Raw genomic sequence first — 14,149 nt, 5'->3', positions numbered from 1 at the left:
CTGACAAAATGTTGGACAGCAGCGCGCACACACAGGGCTATTGCATAAGCGGAGTTAAGCCTGCAATCCTAACTCCGCTTACCTGGGAATGCTGTTGTTGTTTAGTCGTTTAGTCGTGTCCGACTCTTCGTGACCTCATGGACCAGAGCACGCCAGGCACTACTGACTTCCACTACCACCCGCAGCTTGGTCAAACTCACGTTGTTAGCTTCGAGAACACTGTCCAACCATCTCGTCCTCTGACGTCCCCTTCTTCTTGTGCCCTCAATCTTTCCCAACACCAGGGTCTTTTCCAGGGAGTCTTCTCTTCTCCTGAGGTGGCCAAAGTATTGGAGCCTCAGCTTCAGGATCTGTCCTTCCAGTGAGCACTCAGGGCTGATTTCCTTAAGAATGGATAGGTTTGATCTTCTCGCAGTCCATGGGACTCTCAAGAGTCTCCAATAAGTCCCACTGAATTCAGTAGCAGTTGAATTCTGAGCAGGCATGGTTAGGATTGCAACCCAAGTGCATCTTTGCATAGATGCAAGGTAAATGCCATATCTCAGGGGTATGCCCGACGGCTGGATCCGGCCCAGTTGCCTTCTCAATCTGGCCCACGAACAGTCCAGGAATCAGCGTGTTTTTACATGAGTAGAATGTGTCCTTTTATTTAAATTGCATCTCTGGGTTATTTGTGGGGCATAGGAATTCATTCATTACCCCCCCCCCCAAAAAAAGTATAGTCTGGCCCACCACGTGGTCTGAGGGACTGTGGACCTGCTCACAGCTGAAAAAGGTTGCTGACCCCTGCCATATCTAACTTGGTCCTCGTGGAAGGTTGGTGAGGAGCATAAACTGACAGCTTTCGACAGAACGAAGCTTTCATAAGTGCTTGCAGTATTTTGGCCTCTGCGATCTGCACCGCTTTGCAACCTCCAATTGCCATTGAAGCCTTTGCTTATAATTGGCCTCTGCAGAAAGAGAGAGGGGAGAAACCACAGCAGATACTCGGAAAAGGTTGCTCAGGAACTTAATGAGGCAAGAGCAAGACTGACTTGGCAGAAGCAGAGTCTCTGCTTTTCCTGGAAGGGAGTGACTGTACAAAGCTGAAGCAAACCTGCACTTCCTGGTACGTTTTTCAAGGACAAAAAACGGTTGGGTATTTTGGTTGTCCCGATCAGGCAGGCAAAAAAAGGAAAGAAAGTTAAACTATAACAGGCAGTTAGTTATTGCCACTTCCTTAATTCCTTTGGCACCCAAAGTGTCCGCCGTTAAAGAGAAAGGAACTAAAAATGGCACTGTTGTTTGCAGTGATATTTTGTTCTCCACTATCCACAATCTGGGGTGGAGCCTGGATTATATGATTTAATTCCAAGTTGTAGCTTGCAAAATTTTCATCCTTCTTTTTTAAGCAGAATGTTTATTCATGTTCCTGAAAGGTCATCTGGTACAGTGTTTCAAGTAGAGCTCTTGGCCCATTGAACAATATCCTTTTATATCCCACAAGTGGCACCCATTGGAGACAAGGCATTCCTCTTGTGCTGCTCGCTGGTCCACACTTTTTAGCTGCTGAAGCCTTGGGAAAAAGTAACACAGTTTTGCACAAAGGCTGATAGAATATCCTTGTCCTCTGCCATTTGATATTTTTCCCCTGTGGTGATCTTGACACAAAATGTTTCTCGTGAACTGCAGCCACCTTCCAGCGTGTTTTGAAAAGGGCTGGGTGCTGTTTGTCTGTGTCAGCCCCCACGTCCAGCTAGATTATCAAGGCAAACAAAACAACATGGGAAACTGCTGTTCAAAAGGCCTGCTGGGATGGGGAAAGGAGGCAAGAGCAATTTTTTTTGCCTGTGTGGAATGAGGACATCTTTGAGTCGCGCAGGACAAAGAGTGTGTTGCTCACTCCTGCCAAAGCAACTTCCTGACGTCTGGATGAAGCTTTAAAGTTTTCAGAAGAGAAACGGCTGGGAAATCGAGAGAGATACTGTAAAGTGCAGCAAGGCCCAAAGTATGTTTGCTCAGGTGCAAGTTCCTGCTGAGCTCAACAAGACTTCCTCCTGGGTTGGTGTGCATAGGATTGAAGCGTTGATTTTTGCAAAGTGCTTTATTATCCTGCTTGTGTTTTCCCTCCTCCTAATAGCCTCCTACATTAGGTAAAAATCGTTGCTCTCATTTCACAGATGGGAACTGAAATGGAAAATCACTTGCTCAGGACCCCCACTATGCTGCCCTGAACCCCCATCCCTCTAAACCTATGTCCTGGGTTAGGCAGCCTAGTCGAGGACTGGGATCTCTGGCTCAAGTGAGACCTCCTAGGGCTGATTCCCCTTCCATCGCCCCATGAGGTATGCTAGGATGTTGCTGAAGGGCTGGAAGCAGACGCTGTGCCTTTAAGATCACACCCACGTCATACAATTAAAGCACATGACTTTCTCCAGAGACCCCCCAGGAGCTAGAGTTTGCCTCTCATAGAGCTACCACAACCAACACTCTCAACATAATATGGTTCCCAGGATTATATGCATCGTATGCAAGTAACCTAACTGTTTTAAGACAGAATTTCACCTGAACTGGCCTCTACCTAGAAACAGAACAGGAGTCCTCCAAGCATCCTTTTAAAAATTATGATTATTTGTGCTTATGATCTTCTTTCAATATTGTTTGTGCCTGCAGACGTTTTGGGGTGATCATACGACTTCATTTCCAATCAGTGCAGACCCTGCAACTTCCTTCAGAAGTTCCATAACTTTTCTTGCCACAATGTTCTGAGTCTGAGGGGTTTTTGTTTTTCTCTTTGTCGTCCTACATTTATTGTGCTGCAACTCCTCCGGACAGCAAAATGTGGCAGGACTGGGGAAGCGTCGCATAACAACTGATAAAGCAGAATAAATTTGCCACTAATCCACTGTTATTGTGTCAAGAAGAGTTGAAGAATACACCCACAATAAAACACAAGCATGGCTTCTACTTTGGAGATAAGACACACTTTCCTTTTTCTGTGTCTCTCTGTGTGGGGGAGAGACAGACAAAGATAGAGAGACCTTGCAGCTGCTCATTTGAGTGGGGGGAGATTGCTAGAAGCCATATTCACCTTTCTGCCCCCAACTCATGTCCAGGGCTTAACTTAAGCCAGGACTGCTTGCCATAGCTAATCTCCTTGGCCAGAGGATTTGCTTTCATGAGCTCTGGCAAGGAGCACTAGTTAAATGAAACCCATATACTCAAGGTTTGCAGCTTCACAACAGCCAGAAATGTTGCCCTTGTTGCTTCCTCTGCCTACTGTGAAAGCCTGCTACACCTGTTGAATTTTTGCCTGCTCTGAAAAGCACAAGAGCTCTAAAGTTGGCAATTCTAGTGGATGGCACCAGCACTGCTCAGGCCCCCCTCCCCGGCCTTAGCTGCTGCCTTCCTCTTATCACTGCTACTTAATACAGCGTCAAAAATGTCTGATCTTTGGGGTCAGATTACCTATGGCAGCAGATGTTTTGCCGGGATTTGAGCCAAGTGCCTGGTCTGGGAACACCAATCCTATAGTAGTGTGGTGAAGCTAAGGAGGTCTGGACTGGATCCAGGTAATGGGTGGGAGATTTGCTAGGAAGCCATTCAAATTTCTAAAGCAAGAATAGGCTCGAGTGTGATCAATAAATAGTTATAGGGATGCAAGTCAATCTACTAAAATTCTCTCAGTCTAATGAAATATTCCTCCACCCCGGTTAATTGTGGCTTCCCCTCCCCAAGCCAGCCGGACAAATTCCCAGCTCTTCATAGGAGTTTAGGCTGTGGTCCAGCAGGGTAAAGCTGCTCCATGTGGGGACAAGCAGGTTTGGGCAAGGTGAAAGGATCCTCAGGCATGAACTCAACTACCTTGCTATCAGAGCCACAGAGGCATGGGAATAGCATGCTGGGCCCATCAAGGATCCAGGCTTCCTTCGCTCTGATGATGAAGATAGATCTCCTGGTGGAAAAAGGGAGAGGGCCATTTCTGTGGTGGCCTCATAGCCTTGGGACCTTCATGCGCTGGATCTGTGGTGGTCTCCCATGCTTCAAGCCTTTTGGATGGCCCTAAAGACATACCTCTTCCATGTGGTTTGCTCATGATTTATTGTATTTTACAGCCCGGGCTGGGCTGTAGTCTATCACTTAGACTTATTATTGTGTGAACATGGGTTGCTATAATGAAACAATTGGAAGGGGGGTAGTAATTGCACCTTATTCCTAGATCCCTCACTTTGGGGAAGCCTGTAAAAGCCCTTTTTTTGGTCAAAAGGGGGGGGGAACCTTCTCATTTTAAATGAGGATTGTTGATTTTTCTGCAGGTGCACAATTAGTGGGAATTTAATCAATCAGTTTGGTGATTTACTGACTAAAATTTATTTAATTGAACCATAATGATGGCAACCCAGCAAAGCTTATCTTAATTGGCTAGCATCCAAGCAGCACCATTTTACAGTTTAAAAAGGCAGTGGAAGAACAAGAGAAAGCCAGAAATTAAAAGTCCCCACCTACAGGGAACATATTCCCAAAAGTGTAAATCTGCTATTGAGCTTTTGGAGGCGGAGAGATGTTAGGAAACCTCTATTTCCCCTCACAGAGATAATAGTACTGGTGAGTTACTTAGCAGTCAATCCCTCTTTCCAGGGAACTGTCGCTCTTTGAAGGAAACTCTCAGCACCCTTAAAAAAACCACAGCTCCCAGAAAGCCATGCTTAAAGGGGTATGTTGCTGCTATAAATATACAGTGCAGATGGGCCATGAAATCAAACTAATCATGCAACAATTCATATGGAAACATTAGAGCAATATAAAATCAAGCAATATAACTTCTACTCTTTCTGTGTTGAGTCATATGGAACAATTGTTTTGATTTGGTTTTCAGATTCTTGCAGAGAAACAATGCCTTTGTAGAGCTGAAGTGGAAGCAACACATGAGAAGAGAGCAGTCAAGGCAATGGGGACCAGAGGACCTCTGATATTGCTGTGACATCACAGCAGATCAGGTAATGGCATCAAGAAGCAAGCGGCCTGTCCTTCTCCTGTCTCTTGCCCTGGTGTGGAAGTAAACATCATCACCTGCTAACTGCTGCTGATAAAAAATATTTGTTGAAGGGAGGGCTACAGGGGTCAGCTGAAAAGTTGGCACCTCTGCAAGGAAGGTGTGATTTGCAAAGATGTCACAGATTGTGGAAAGGATTGCAAAAATAAAGTGATCCCTGGAGGTGGATGGGAATATAGGAAAGACAGACCCTTGTACTGATTTAAATAAAGATGTGGGTGAGCAGATGGCACAAGTCATCTGTCCAAAAAATCTGTAAGGGTATGGATGTTGCATATTCTTGTTTTCAGAGCAAACATGTTTGTATTTTATCCCTTGGCTGGTCAGACAGTTGAGCTTACTAAGTGCTAAGCACTCTGCAGCTGGGTAAAAGTCAGTCAAGTGTGCAAAGGGCAAGGGCTGAGGCTGGGGCAGGGTTGGTGCCTGTGGGACAAACAGCACAATCTCTGTATACATGTCTACTCAGAAGTAAGTCAACAGAGCTCACTCATAGGACTGCAGCCTAAAGAAACTTGCAAGGCATTCAAACAAGCCAACAAGATAGCTAAATTATTGGGGTCGGGTGGGGACATATTGATTAAAAAAAAAAGGCCCAGTGTGTTTTTTAAGGGCTTCCTTCCTACAGGATAGAAAACCAGTTGTGGATTTACAAACAGCTTCAATGTTTTCCCAAACGACAGGAAGACGTTCTTGTGTAGTTGCAACACTCTGGTTCTAACACCAAGGATCAGTGTTTGGCACTATTGCAAATTTAATCGCTGCACAGTTCTGCTCTCTCTGCTGTTGCCCGTACACACTTCATTTCTAGATAATAGAATTCAAGTGCAACCAGTTTCTGAAAAGCATATCACAGGACAAATAACACAACCAACACTAAAAGGTAAAAAAAACAACAGAAACTCAAACCTAAGAGCAATAAGTACTGTATGTGATTTTTCAAAGCATAAAGATAAACACTCTGTGGTACAGCTCCATTTTTTGCAAGAGTAGCAACCTTAGGTACTTAAACTGTTTGTGCACCAATTTTGCACACATGAAAATCCTGCAAAAAAAATATGTTACAAACAAATGAAAAGCTAAAACCGGCCATCGTGATATTATTTGAAGCAAAACATTTGCAGTGCTTCCCCTACATCTCTAGTGCCATCTTGTGGCTATTTATTTTTTTCATTCACAGACTGATAATTCTTGTCTTGAACATTAATGCCAACCCTAGTTTTTGTCTTTTACATATGTTCCTGATTCTTTCCAGATTGATCTGTTGAAATATTATGCGAATTACTGCACACACACCCCTAGTTACTTAAGTTTTCCCCAGATTTGTCCCTAATGGACACTTCATTCTAGGGAAGGAATCTGCAACATCAATAGGAGAAATCCAGTTTCAAACGTGGAGCAATATTAAAATGATCTGCTGGATGGAGAGAGTTAGGAACAGCAGCCCTGTCTTGTTGACAGGGAGGCTGCTCCTCTCACAGAGCACACAGACACCATGGGAAATATGGCCAGCCTAGATCAACCACAAGTGATGTTGTGGGGCTCTGAAATGTGCATTCTGCAGGGGCAGGTGAGGTTGACTGGGGGTAAATTATGGATTCATCCCCTAGTGGAATCAGTTGGGGAGATTGCAAAAGAAACCTGCTTGGAGTTAAAAATTAAGGTAGATCTCCCAATATCACCTGCTCCTGCTCCAGTTCCAGCTGGTCCAGGGCTTTAGAAATGGCAGAAGATCTACCTCTTTGCACCCAGTCCAGCCCCATTTAGGATTGCACTGTAAGGTACAACTAAACTGAACAAAGAGATGGAGAAAACAGTGCCACCAGCCACTCCAAAAGGAGATGCAACTCATCATACACCTTTTAACCTGTATGATATATGTGTTTCCAGATGCCTATTTTGTCACATTCATACTTTATACCCTGATGTGTGTGTTGGGAGGAGCAGGCATCTGAAGGCGACAGGCTCATCTCAGCCCTCCCTTTGAACACCCCCCCCTCCAGTGTGCTTTGCAGCACTCAGAGGTTGAAGCAGATGGACCCTGGTGTAGTGGTTAGAGTGTTGGACTGGAACCTGGGAGGCCACAGGGTTCAAATCCCCACTCAGCTGGGTGACCTTGGGCCAGTCACAGTCTCTCACTCAGCCTAGCCTACATCACATGGTGGTTCTCTGTCTGGTACAGCCAGGATTTATGTTAGGGGGGCAAGCTTTACGGGGGGGGGGACACAAACCTCAGTTAGTTAAGTATTTTTTTTTTATTTACTTGATGGGGGGGGCAGTTGACTTCCTCCCCCGTGGTTGTGAGGATAAAAAATGAAGAGGAGAACCATGTATACTACATTGAGGGCCTTTGAAACAAAGGGAGGAAATTAATGCTATAACTGTGGTGGTGGTGGTGGTGATAATCATCATCATCATCATCATCATCATCATCGTCTTAGAGAGCACACTAGTCAGAATGTCTAGACAAAAACAGAACAGCCATAAGATCTGTGGGCCTCCATCTAGCTACAAATAAGCCCAGTGCCGCCTAGTGTTTAAATTAAATAATGACACTTTTTGCATATCTCTCATCAGAAATAGTCGCCGGAGCTATTTCAGGTTAAGAGATGCTGTTTCAGCCAGGAAGCTCATAGATGCAGGGCTTTTGACCCTCCTAGTTTGTAACCTTCTTTAATTATAAAACCATAATCTTCTAACTCTCACCATCTTTCCTCCTCCTCCTCCTCCTCCTCCTCCTCGTCTTTGTCTTATTTATACCCCACCCATTGTGGCTGGGTTTCCCCAACCACTCTGGGCAGCTTACAGCATATATACAGAACAATATATATATAAAAACATAACAAACACCAGACATTAAAAACATCCCGACAAAAGCTGTTTATCAACCCAACGAGAAATAGTTCTACATTAAATCATTCTCAGCCTTCTTTAAATTCTTTAAAGCTGGGGTGGACAACCTGAGGTACTACACTACAATGCCTATCATCCTTGACCACATGCCATGTTGGGTGAGACTGGTAGGAGTTGTAGGTCCAGAACATCGGGGGGGGGGGCAAAATCCCTGCTATAAAGCAAAGAAAAATTACACCTGCAATAGTTATATTCCTAATATCATCAGTCTTATTAATGAACCTCTCACATGTAGAGATCCACCCACCACCAGCACCACCCAAATCTATGTAGATTTCATATTTCACTGCATGATTTGCAGAAAAATTCTAACAGTTAAAGCTTATTGGTGTGAAATTCCCAAGAGGAGGCGAAATGGGTGGAAGAAGTTGAATCACTGCAGGTGTTGCTGACAGGAAAGCCTCAAGTCGCTAGAGTGACGCTTTGTATTTTCAAGACAAAGAGAAAGTTCCAGAAGAAAGAAAGTAGAAACCTGAGGGAAATTTCACTTTAATCAAGGCAGCCTTGCCACATTGACAAGAGGAAACAACCTGCTTCAGGTGGTAATGGTGGGAGGAGGCACACTGGAATAGCTGTAGATGAAGGCAGGAGGAATTGAAATCTGAACAGTGCAGGGGAACTTTGTGAAGTGTTGGTTCTGGGGGAGTGCTCAGATTCCACTTCAGGCAGCAAAATACCTTGGGCTGGCATTGCATAAGTTTTATGACAAAAGAGGGGAGAGTGCTGTTGTGCTCATGTCCTGCTTTCAGGCTTCCCATAGGCATCTGATTGGCCATTGTGAGAACAGAACGCTGGACTAGATGGGCTCTAGCAGGGTTTCCCCCAAGTTCTCATGTTTATCTTATATAATTATTTATGTGAGCCATCTTGGAAGAATTAACTCTCAGGGTTCAGCATATCAGAACACCAGTCTCTCAGTCTGTCCCCCAAATCATTCTGAAACTTTGGTACTCGTGTTACAGAATAAGGATGGGACTTAACATCTCTGATTCTCTTCTTGTTGTTGTTGTCCATATGTGTTAGGAATGGGAAACACTTTTCAAGAATTCTCTTGTATCAAGTATTTTCAATACTTCATCAAACCATTCCTCCATGGAAAGTGTCTGGCTGCATTTCCAGCAATCGTGTACTGTAATTGAAATTTTGCTGCTGTTGATAAAAGACCAGCAGGGTCCCTTTGTATTATTGGGATTTGTTCTCCTTGTAAGACTGTAACTGCAATCAAGGTATTCACATGTACTCTATTATACATGTGATGTATGCAGAGTTTATACTTTATATATTGTACAATCTGAGCCTAGTGCCTAATTACTTTCAGGTACGCCCACCATAAATTCTATAGGGATTTGTTTCAGGTGGGATATTTAGGAAGGAAGTGGCTGCTACTCAACTTTTTAATGGGTCCGTATATTTATAATAGTGGTCAATTCTGTAAACATGCCTACAGTTGATGACTTTTAAGTTCCATCTTCTTTTCTAGCCCCCCATTATCATGCCCCAGATAACAAAATGACTTAGCCAGAGCACCATATTTTCATCTTTAACTAGCCCACCAAGTCTTGATAAATAAATTTGCATTCTCAACTGCCAAGGTCTTGAGCCACCATGAAATCAGTAGAATGCAATGTTCTGGTCAAATTTCAAAGGAGCCATTCCAGTGTCTGGCACAATGTATCCTACTTCTCACTGCACCATAAAACCTCTAATCTACATGCCTACTTATTTCCTCCTCCTCACCATCCCAAGCTGATGAAAGTGATGTCAAACTTGGTCATTTTTTCATCCGGAACTCACCAGAACCCAGTTCCAGCACATCAGGTGGGCGCCATTGCCATTACTGTATAAGAGAATGAGGGAGGTGTTAATGGTGGACACACCTCTTTTTCTAGAAAAAATGTGAATAGTTCTGCTATCCTCTGAAGTAACCACTATTATAAATACGTACATTTGGCAATCTTGAAGAGAAAAGAGAGCATCTTAGATCTGCAGAAGTATAAAAATTAGAAGATGGAAAGAATTAGGCTGTAGGACACACACACACATTCTGGGATGGAGTCTGAAGCATAATCAAGCATATAATAGAAGCAAATTTTTAAAAATGCATTTGTAATTTCAATGAGATATTACAGGCAGCACTTGAAAGTAGCTCTTTAAAAAGCTGACGTATTGGAAATTTAACAATGAGATGGGACGGATGCTTAACACGTGGGGGATTCCGAACATCTAAAATTAACTTGTGAAGCCAAGGGCTTAGAAAAATGTAAAGCTTTGAACAGAAATGGGAATGTTTTATTCCATACTCAGAATAAGAGAGATTCTGAGGTAATTTGGCTGTCTCCTCTGAAGTTCTAATGGACCTCTGTGCTTATTGTGTTGCATATAGCGCTTTAAAGAAAAGGGGCAGGGCAGAAATGGTCACATGATTACAGTGGGTCACAGGCCACAAAAGGGGTGAGAGCTGGACTGAGAACTGAGAGAGACATCCCCAGGCTAAAAGGTTGCTGGACCTTGCCTGAGAGCTGAGCCTGGGCTGGCAGATTGAGTTTTGTGGACATGGATCCGGGTTCAAAGCTAGCATTTTGCTGCCTGGCCTTGGCCAAACTGCTCTCTCTCCCTTCTTTTTCAAAATGGTAGTAACAGTCGCACAGGCTCGTTGCGAGTGCGACACAGTAAAGTCTGTGAAATGCTTGGCACATCATGAGGGTTATAGAAATGATAAGATCCACCCACCATGCTCTTGCAGCCTTATCTGCCGCACGCAGGGCTGATACTGCCTGGCAGGGCGGGGGGCTGCTCCAGGGTGGAGATATCAGATGCATGTGCAATGTCTCAGTCCAATGACAGACGTCAGGCGCAGCCTTGGAGGAGTTGCTTGCTTTGCAAGATTTTGGAGGGACTGCAGAACAACGAATGAAGGAAACAATGTGTGGATAGTCAAGTCCACACATATAAATCTGCCACTAACACACTATCATTGTATGAGCAACACCTACCCCAAAAAATAAAATAAAAATGGCAGTCTCTCTGCTTCCCACCCTGTTGCTCCACCTTTGCTGAGTTTCCTTGGCTTGGCACCTTGGGAAATTGAGTTTAAAGGTGCTTGCAGTTGTGCTGGTGGTATTATTATTATTATTATTCCATTTGCATCCAATGGGGGTTCATATGTGATAATTACTAGAATCCCACGAGATGTGGCAGGGAAAAAAGTTACCCTCTCCTCCCTCCCTGCTGTAGCCTGGATGAAAAAACCCTCAGGAGGGGGCCCCTCTGTGTTGTATATTCTAGGGTTCACATACAGAGTGAGCTTAAGGCTTTCTGCTGTATTTTATCAGCCTATCTACCCATGTTCCACTTTGAATCACTCACTCACATGCACACACTTTACAGGGATTTGGTGGCAACCTCTGTTTTGCATACATGATGTTCTGCTGCCATGGCTGGTTTTGCCTTCCATCTTGTCAGACCATTTGGCTGCTGTCCTGCAGATGGGCAGCTGCCAGCTCTGCTAATAAAGAAAAAGGAAAACCTGGCAACCATGCAAAAATATTACTGGTTTGACTTGATTTTCTTTTTAACATACTGCTTGGCTAATTGCTTCATGCCTTTCTAAGCATTCCATGACTCAGAGATATTAAGCGCTTGCTTCGCAAAGCTGAAAAAGGGTCTGCTGTGCAGAGCATTCAACATTTTTACTCTAAATGCAAAAGTCCCTAGGGGGCCAAATGGCACCACCATTCTTCTGTAGGTATAATCAAGTGTTTGAATCCCCCTGTTTCAATAGCCTGCCTTATGAGAGTCGCTGCCTCTTTTCATGAGCTTTGCATTGTTTTGTTCTTTCCCCCAAAGCAAATAATAAAGACGAGAAGCATATCTCAAAAGTTTTCAGTGGAAAAAAATAATGTCAAAGGAAAGGAATGTGAATAATTTGAAAGGAAAGAAAGAGATAAATTAACCAATAAGATCCAGTACAATATAGTCTCGTTAATAATTTTTACATGTATTATTAATTGTATCACTTATGTACTTATATACTCTATTGCATACTCCATTGTACTGCTTTACGTTCTAGAATTGGAAGTCCTACTAAGAGGCCTGCTGGGATCAGTCCTAAAGCCCCCCTCATCTAGCATTCAGCTTCCCACAATGGTTGGCCAGATGTTTCACAGAAGGAGGCTGCTAGGAGGGCCTGTAGGCAGGGACCCTGCAAGGTACTTTGTCTCTTTCCTGTGCACACACACCTACCTCCATCTCCTTGAGGGTGGTCATGTTTCATACTTTACGGAGAATAATAATCCACTTTTTGAAGGGCTGTCAAAGGAAACACCTCTCTTTGAAGGTGTCCTCTGCTGGAAGGCCTTTCCAGTTCCAGTCCCAAGATCAGATTAAAGAAAAGGACTCTCAGAAGGGGAAATGGGATCTGGAACCTACCTGTCAGCAGCCAGCATTTGGACAGTAGACAGAGCAAGCACACAGGTCACTGTCTTCCCCACTAGGGCGAGATGTATTTCTATGCAAATGATAGCAATTACAGTCGTACCTTGGATCCCAAATGCCTTGTGAGTCGAACGTTTTGGCTCCTGAACGCTGCAAACCCGGAAGTGAGTATTCCAGTTTGTGAAGATTATTTGGAACCTGAACGTCCAACGCGACTTCCAATTGGCTGCAGGAGCTTTCTGCAGCCAATTGGAAGCTGTGCCTTGGTTTCCAAACATTTTGGAAGTTGAACAGACTTCCAGAACAGATTCCATTTGACTTCCAAGGTATGACTGTATTTCTAAATTTGTATCTGTGCATATAAATAAGCTTGTGCAATTGCATGCGGGTCTGTTGTGTCTTGTCCTTTTTGTGATGGTGCATGTATGGGCCCCTAACTTCCTTTTTACACACACACACACACACACACACACACACACACACACACCACATCCAGCTACTACACAAATCTCTGGGCAAATTAAGATGCTCCCTGCCTTAAGACAATAGCCCTTTCCTCCTATTCCTCTCCAGCAACTGATCTTCAGTTGGTCTGCTGCCCCTGAGCATGTGGGGGGCATTGTGGAGTGAGATTGGAGAAAGAAAGTCCGCCCTCCAAAGTACGTTTTGGGTGTGACCAAGAGATCAAATGGAGAGTTTTCTCTTAAATCATGTACAATGCAGATGGCAAAGCACAGAATGTGGCCACCAGTTTCTCTTATAGTACATTGCCATGGTGCCACAAGGATGGCTCCAAGGGAATTATTTTTTGGTTTGTTTGTTTTTTTCCTTCAGAAGTAACCTGGTGATCTAGTTGGACAGGTGTTTTTAGCTGGGAAGGAAAGCATGTAATTTGCTGTTCAGCCAAATGCAGCAAGTCTGGCCTGTGACTCAACAGCATCATTTGTGTCTAATCATGTATGGAATTGTTTTCTTTTCAGGCAAAAGTTCTCTAGTTTCGTATAATTTGGGGGCTCAGTTAGCCACATGGCAAACAACTCCCCACTCTCCATTTAAATCTGGATTTCCCTCTATACCTTGCTGAGATTATTTTGTTTCCTTGGTTTTAGAAGGTGGGGTAATTTGATCTCTCCTGCAAATCCACATGGGTTGTAATTCAGGTAGTACAGTAATGGTTGAAATCTTCCTATACTTTAAAGAACTATCAGCTGCACTGTCCCCATCTGGTAATACAGGCTCTTATCTGCAAAAGTTCATGCTGCAATGATTTAGCTAGTTTTGATACCACAGGACATTCTTCTTCAACCAGACTCGGAATGTAACATCATTGTTTATAGTTCAATTTCGGTTTCAAGATTCTCACTGAATGGACAGATACAAAAGAGGCCAGGGTTCCTTCATCTTCAGTCATGGTTTAGAAGAGGGAATTTAAAGTGCAGCAGCTATGGCCTCTTTTGTATCTGACCACCCTAGTTCCACTTGGAAAGAGCCAGTGTGGTGTAGTGGTTAAAGTGTCAGACTAGGACCTGGGAGACCAGAGTTCAATCCCCACTCAGCCCTGAAGTTCACTGGGTGACCTTGGGCCAGTCCCTGTCTCTCAGTGTAACCTACCTCACAGGGTTGTTGTGAGGACAAAATGGAGAGAGGGAGAACAATGGATGCCACCTTGAGCTTCTTGGAGAAGGGGGAGGTATAATAATAAACAAATGCTGCTTTATGTCCATTCAAATTGCTCTTGCTATATGTGTGTGTGTATGCAGCACACTAAAGTCA

The 14,149-nt window shown here is 43.9% G+C and overlaps 1 long non-coding RNA gene across 2 annotated transcripts in view; it reads left to right on the top strand.

Moving 5' to 3' along the window:
• LOC309344671 overlaps positions 1-12,174 on the top strand; it is a 37,754-nt gene extending 25,580 nt beyond the window's left edge. For both annotated transcript variants that reach the window (XR_014157833.1, XR_014157834.1), the window contains 2 exons: positions 4,856-4,976; positions 12,012-12,174. This is a non-coding gene — a long non-coding RNA (uncharacterized lncRNA). The remainder of the gene's footprint in view (positions 1-4,855; positions 4,977-12,011) is intronic.
• The last annotated feature ends 1,975 nt before the right edge of the window (positions 12,175-14,149 follow it).

Source organism: Podarcis erhardii, assembly GCF_964252035.2.
Source record: "Podarcis erhardii genome assembly, chromosome: 6".
NCBI lineage: Eukaryota > Metazoa > Chordata > Lepidosauria > Squamata > Lacertidae > Podarcis > Podarcis erhardii.
The sequence above is the reverse complement of the archived record's forward strand: the minus strand, read 5'-3'. Positions and strand labels throughout refer to the sequence as shown.